This window comes from Eucalyptus grandis, chromosome 9, assembly GCF_016545825.1.
Source record: "Eucalyptus grandis isolate ANBG69807.140 chromosome 9, ASM1654582v1, whole genome shotgun sequence".
Lineage (NCBI taxonomy): Eukaryota > Viridiplantae > Streptophyta > Magnoliopsida > Myrtales > Myrtaceae > Eucalyptus > Eucalyptus grandis.
Window position 1 is genome coordinate 17,748,177 of NC_052620.1, and position 7,365 is coordinate 17,755,541.

The 7,365-nt window shown below is 38.4% G+C and overlaps 1 pseudogene; it reads left to right on the plus strand.

The window, feature by feature from the left end:
- LOC104418456 lies at positions 1-6,012 on the plus strand (annotated as a pseudogene).
- Positions 6,013-7,365: the final 1,353 nt, after the last annotated feature.

The window sequence follows — 7,365 nt, forward strand, 5'->3', positions numbered from 1 at the left end:
GATTTCGGTCATCTCATTTCCTGTCCGTGTATATTGGGTTTTGTGGGATTCGCAGAGTTTGATAGTTTGAGCTATTTTAGTTTACATCTGGGAATTCAGAGTAGATTGTGTCCACTGTTGTCGAGTTCCTGGAACGCCTGAGATAGTGATCTGCCACGCGTTGAATGCATTGCGGTTGTGGTTGTGTCGTAGTTGCGAGTTACTATGTACGTTCAAATTTTTTATGCATGATTTGAATGAAGAGTCTTTCTTTGTTCATCTTATAAGTTCAACAAGATGATTTTTGTGAAGCAATAGCGCTGCATACACTCGTCAAGCTGTAAGGGCACGAAAGGACATCTAAGCAAGGATGTGATTTTAATAGTAGTCCGACAGATGAATTGGAAACCTAAAGCAATGGCCACCGTGTCTCTTGTGTGCAAGTGGTTTGATGATCTTGCTAAAAGAGTCTTATGGAAGGAATTTTGTCGAATGAGAGCTCCTAAAATGATGCTCCACTTGCAATCTAGTGGTAGCCACAGGATTGGTGGGAAGTGAAGAGCATTGGCAAAGCTGCTAATCTACTGTTCAGAGTGCAGTAAGGATGGCCTCTTTAATAATGTCCAAGTGCCTGGTCACTTTATTCACTGTACCCAGTTTTCTAGGACAATGGGGAAAGGCTTTCTCATGCCACCATGCAAAAATGATGTTCTCTATGTGTCTGATCCTTGTGAACATCTAGACCAAGGGGATGAGGGGGATGTGGGATTTTTTCGTGGGGTTTTCAAATCATTCTCAATGTCAATGGTTAAGGGAATGCTGATTCAAAGGGGAGCTCAGCTTCACCCGACAGGGTTGTGTCCCTATCACAAAGCTAAGCTATGGAGCATGCCGGAAGCAAAAATGATACCTCAGAGAGCCAGCTGTAGGCTAGGTGCTTATTCGGACTCAAGTGACTTCTATGTGTGCCCGAATGCACATATACTTGGAAATTGCAACCTCTTGCCTTTGTCAGATTCAGAGGAGGCTTTTAAGTTGCAATAATTTTGACATTGAAATCCAGGTATGCTCTGTTTTTAGTATACAATTCTGATTTTCCGATGAGATATACCATATTTGTAGATCATCATATGGGAAAATCTTCCATACACTGACAATGTACGAACTTATCCACAATGATTTCCTCAGGTATTACAGCAGCAACACAAATTAAAAAGATGCGATAAGAACTTCCAATTTTGATACTCTATATTTCAATTTTGAAATTTTCCTAATTAAGATTTTGCCACCATACAAATAACCATAGTAAAGTTCACTCTAGATTTATTACCAAAAAATAAGATATGCTTGTACATCAATTCTTACACCACCTGTGTGTAGAAACTAATCCTGAATTATGTTTGCTCCTTCTTTAGATACCTTTTAGCTTTTTGTACATTTGATGCCTGAGGATTGATACTTGCTTTAACACTGGCTTGCTGGAGCCAATGTCATGTACTTGAGAAAGTCGTCTCTAGGTCTCCTGAATTTATAGTAGAACTAGTGATCTCTGATGCTTCACATGGGCTTTCCTCAGTAAAAAGTATAAGTTTAACAATTTGTGTTGTGAGGAAGACATTTCTTTTTACCATTATACATCCTGTTCATGTCAAAACTTATTATCTTTTGCTTTAACAGTGACCACATGAACTGATTCTAGAAAATGAAGTGCACAAGACATATTATAACAGGACAAAAAGAAAAGATTTAAGTGGTACATGAATATTATTGAAAAATCATCACATAGACTTAATATATGCACAGCTTTTGTTTAAAACCACTCCCACTATTTATAGAATGCATGCATCAAAATTTCCAGAGTCAATAATGTCATTGCAAAAGAAAAAATTACCAATAAATTGGAAACAATATTTCCTTATATTTAAGCTTGAAGCAAAAGAATGGGGGCACTTTATTTTACAAATTCCACCATCAAGGATATGAATTTCATTCCCCTGCCAAGGAAGAATTGTGGTTAGTAAAAGGATCCTTGCTCGAGTACTAAAAGTCTGATCACTATTTTTGAGTTTCTTGTGCTTATACTTAATGCAGTTGTCTCATTCCAAGTCAGTCACCTCATTCTGAATCCTCAACATGTATTAAGTTTTTACTATAGGTTAGTGCCAACTATGTGACTGTTACTGAAACCGCAGCATTCAAGTTTAAACCTAAAAATGGTAGCAGAACCATCTCCAGGGATCTTCACCAGAGTTCGTCCCAAGCATTTTAAGAGTAGAAGATACTTTTGACTTGTCATCTTTCGGCCTATAAGCATTGGTTCAACCATAGAAACCTTGTAATGTAAGTAGAGTTCCAGCGAGATAGATTCTTGACACCTAAACCACAATCTCTCTTCGGAAGAAAAACATCCTCCTATTTGAACCGTGCTCCCATAGTAATTGGATTAGAGCCATGCCAAAGAAAATCATGGCACTGTTGTTCAATCATGTGCAAACTTTCTTTGGAAGGATGAAAACATTATTTGAATAGCTAGCAACACTCTGAATGACAGTTAATCCATTTCAGTCTCCCGGCATGAGTGAGTCTTTTACAAGTCAAGCTGCGTATTCTAATTGTGATTCTATTACTTAAAGCCTGACAACCCTTGAGAGACAGCTTTCCAGGAAGGAGAGCAAACCAAGATACCTAGCTGAACTGGAAACTTCCTTTTCTAATTCCACTGAGCTGAAACAATAGTTGCAATTTTTCTTTCTGAAATCCCAGCAGTTAAAATTTTCGGACTCTCAAGGATCAACCTTCAAACCAGACATAATGTCGAATTTCTGCACATCATCAAGTTTTCTATAAGGTCCTCAGGCCTTCCTTTTGCGAAAATCAGAATATCCTCAGCAAAACCAGACATAATGTCGAATTTCTGTACATCGTCAAGTTTTCTGTAAGGTCCTCAGGCCTTCCTTTTGTGAAAATCAGAATATCATCTGCAAAAGCCAAATGAGTGAGTTTAACTTTCTGACAAAGAGGGTGAAGATGTACCATGCATCTTAGACAAGACATTAATAAAGAAAACAAAGACATCAGGAGACAAAGGATCTCTCTGTCTTATGCCCTTTTCCTTCTTGATGTACTGAGTCCGTGCAAAGTATTCTTTGAATTACTAGCCTTGACAACTTTATGGAGAAAAAAAGTGCCGTGGTCACCAAGCTTAAGCCGAGTATCTTTTCACTTTGGTTTATAAAGCACCTCCTCTGCTTATTTTAACTGATTCAATTCTGTTTTCATCTTCTTTTCTGATTCAAATGAGCTGAATTAGATATCTGCAAAGAAAACTGTTGGTCTTTCTAAGTCTGCACTTTCTAGGAAATGCAATGAAATGCTTCTGGTTGAATTCCTTAGGCACCTACTTTAATCTTATATGCTTAGAGAACAATTGCAAAAGGATGTCCGGTACATGGTTGAGCAATTGCAACATAGCATATCTGAAGCAAATACGTTTATCAATGAAATAACTTTGGCTGTCGAGCCCATCTGTCTAGCTCAAGTATATTTTTGTTTTGTTTACATTCTTCTGTTATCTTGCAAGATCTCCTTTTTGCATTGATGGTGGAACTTTCAAATGCTTGATAAGTCTGTATCTTATATTTGTAAGTTGCTCTTAGTGACCTGTCATGTTTGTGGGAGTGGTTGGCATTTGGCTGTTTTTCTAGTCTTATCGCCAACTGTTTTAGTGTGATATCTTTGGTGTATAATTTCATCAGTGCCCGTTAGTGTATTGCATGTTTGGATTAGAGTTATGTACCTATGTTCTGAAAGAATGTTCGATAGTTTTGTGCAATAGCTGTTGACCATGCAATTTTTTGGCTGGTAAAAGTATTCAACCTTCTGTTCTCTCCTTTTACTGTAGTTTGCTTTTTTCATAAAATTGCATTTTTACATTTTTCAACTTTTGTTTTAGTTTGTGCCAAGTAGACAACTTTTCTTCCTCTGCTTTAATGGGCATAATAGCAGCTCAAATATAGTTTTCCATGGTTCAGGTTGAAGGTGCTTTGAGAGACTCCATCCTCTCTGATTATGCAAAGAAGGACAATGTCGGTACTTCAGCTCTCACACAGTCAGCGATTCATGATAATATGTGGGGCTGGGATTAACCCGCCATCTCAACAGAGAGAGTGAATTGCTGATATCGAGAAACAGGTACTGATATATTATGGTCTGGAGAATAGTTTTAAAAAATTTCACAGCCAGAGATTTTGAATAGTGTTAGAATTGGCCTTATTGTCTCATGAGATCTGCCTTGTTGCTTAACACTCTTATTTTATCTTCAGGCAATAAAAGCGAACCATCTTACAGCAGTAAAGACGAGGACCACCAATGGGCATGGTGATGAATTAATTCCTTTGGAACAAACTGCTTTTGCTTTTAAGACTGATTGGTGAGAACAATATCAGCTCTAGATTTTAACTTCTATTGAGTCAAATTTATGCCAATTCATAGGGCTTCCTACAGAATAAAGCAAGAATGACTTTGCAGTATCTGACTGAAGCATGGTGCTGTTGGAAAGCCAATATTCTCGGGAAGGTACCGTGTGTGGGCTTGCTTGGACTTTTTCTTTTTATGTTCTTAATTGTGACCAATATTGAAATGAAGCAGTGTGCAATTATTGTCTTTTTTTCCTCAGCGTATATTATTGTGCATCGCTTTATCTTTGATGGTCCAGGCCTATCCACAGGATGGTCGTCTTCCAGCTCCTATTGAGAATATGATCCTCTGCAACATAATTATTTGAAAGATGGTCAACATTTCATGCCTGACCACTATTGGCACTGGTTGGAATCTAGAAAGTTCTGTCCTGTTCCCCTCTGTTTAGAAACATGCATGATGCGAAGATGGTTATTTTGGCTATGGAGAGGTTGATAGATTTATATAGTGTTGATGTGAGATTGACTCAGTTGCCAAGGGAGGAGTTTGGGACTTATTGAACTAGCACATGATAATCCTCATTAAGCTTTGTGACAAATAAAGTGTCATCACACTGCATGCCAACAAAGAAGTAAGTCTTCCGTGACATCAATGTCTGATTTGATCAAATCCTTCCTCCCGTTCACTTGGATTTGATAGAATTTTCTGTTGCAGGTTGTCATGATCTGCATGAACTCGTATGGTCTTATAGGGGACTTCAGTTTATTTCTTTTGTTGTCAAGTATTATGGACTAGTGCTGGATCACCTGATTCTGGGATTGACTCGTGTGAGTGCTGGTCCACCGTGGATGCCAAATGAGTTCATCCCTTATTGGGGAACGAAAATTGAGAGTGACGGATGAGAGAATTGTGGAGGAAGCTTGGAATATCGTCAATGAAAGTTTCCTCGGTACTGGTTGCCGTTGGTGGTTGCCTGAAGTGTGGCCAATATCTCTCTCTCTTTATGGTAATTTTCATTGGTCTTTTGGTTTTCCTTTTCCCTCTGAATTTTTTGCTTTAAGTGGAGTGGATTAATGGGCCGTTCTGTTTGTTTATTTGCAGCAGAAAAGGAAAGACATACTAAGTACTTTAATCCTGACAAGATCTAAAGCTCACGAATGGATTAATGTATGTTTGTGGATATTTTCTAAGTTTCTGCCTTTTCTTGTGGGTTTGTATTCCTTTTCCGAACTTTCTCCGGATAGTGGTACATTTTCATGGGTGGGATATTTTCTGAGAATCTGATGTTTGTAGCTTTGGAGATAGTGGAGCTTATTAACAGTAAGAAGAACACCAGTTTAGATTGCTGCAGACGGCATCTCAATCTCCTTGCTTATGGATGAAGCCATTGTTGACGGCATTTTGGGTGTGAAGGCAGAGGATTGGAGCTAATGGATGAAGCTATTGCTGACACATTTTCTCTGTCAGAAGGTATAAGATGCATTCAGTTAGGACCTCTATAAATTCAGAACTTTCAGTTCTGATACCATGATTTTCCTTTAGCACATCTTACAATCTAATACAAAACATATAAAGCGATATAAAGCATTTCCTTCGAGAAAGGTTCTCGAGCCTCTCCATTCAGGGAGTCCTGCCTCGCCCTCCCCCACGTGCACGCCCTCGCTCACGGCGCCCACGTCCACGACCTGTTAACGCCTGGTCTGCCTGGGCTTTTGCCCTCACTGCCTGACAAGTGTGTTTGTTGTTCCGTGACGTGTGTCTGACACGGAACACCGAGGTCATGATACGCAGTCCGTCGTGCGACGCATCCTCCAAAATAAAGTGCTCACAGAAGGACACTGCTCCGTGCTCCCTACTAATGTGTTCCGGCAACTGGCACAATGATGCATCTTGCAACTCCGCCGTCTCCATTCTCTTCTTCCCTTCTCGCTAGGGTTTCTCTGCCCGAAACATCTTGCACGATGAATGAAGCTCAGCGGGTAAATTTGTTTGTGATAAACGCACTTTTTGTTCACAATCGGGCCCTGATCTTGTATTTTAAGGACGATTCCACCGTCCAATTTGATCAGAACACAGTCCTTGTTTAGCTGGCATTGCCGAATTATGTGAGGGACTGGGTCAATGCCATTGATGACCTGGCTGTTTACTTGTGTAAGTCGAACAAATGAACATGTCTAGGCTTAGTAAAATCCAATCAAATAAATGAACATGTCCCAATTCAGTAAAATTCTGATTAAACAAATGAACAAGTTTAGACTCAGCAAAATCTAGTCGAACTAATGAACATATTCAAACTCAATAAAATTTTATCGAACAAATGAACATCTTCAGACTCAGTAAAATGTGGTAGAGCTAATGAACATATTAACTAAGAAACATTTGATCAAACAAATGAATATATTTGGATTCATAAGGTAAATATATTCATCTTTAGGAAGTAAATATACTTAGGTTCAAAACGTAAATATACTCAGACCTAGAATGTAGTTAGACTTGGGCTCAAAAAGTAAATATACTCTAGTTCAAAATGTAAATATACTCAGACTCAAGTTTAGAATATAAATATACTTGAACCCATAAAAGTAAATATACTCGGGTTTAGAAAGCAAATATACTTAGGTTCAAAATGTAAATATACTCAAGTTCAGAATGTAAATATAGTCGAACTTAGGTTCATAAAGTAAATATACTTAGGTTCAAAAAGTGAATTGAAATCATCATTTGTACATGCAACATGTTACCACATCCCAAGTAAATAACTCGAACAATTGCTAGGGATGTAAACATCAATCAAAACAAATCAAAACATCATAACATATCAACACACCATTATTGAATAAAGTCATACTTATCATCAAATTTACTGACAACTTAAGTCACACAATAATTGTCATGCCTTGACCCGGTCGAGATGCACGCGAAAACCCGAGCTTGTCGTCATTCATTTCTTTAGGTCATTTGATTGTGATG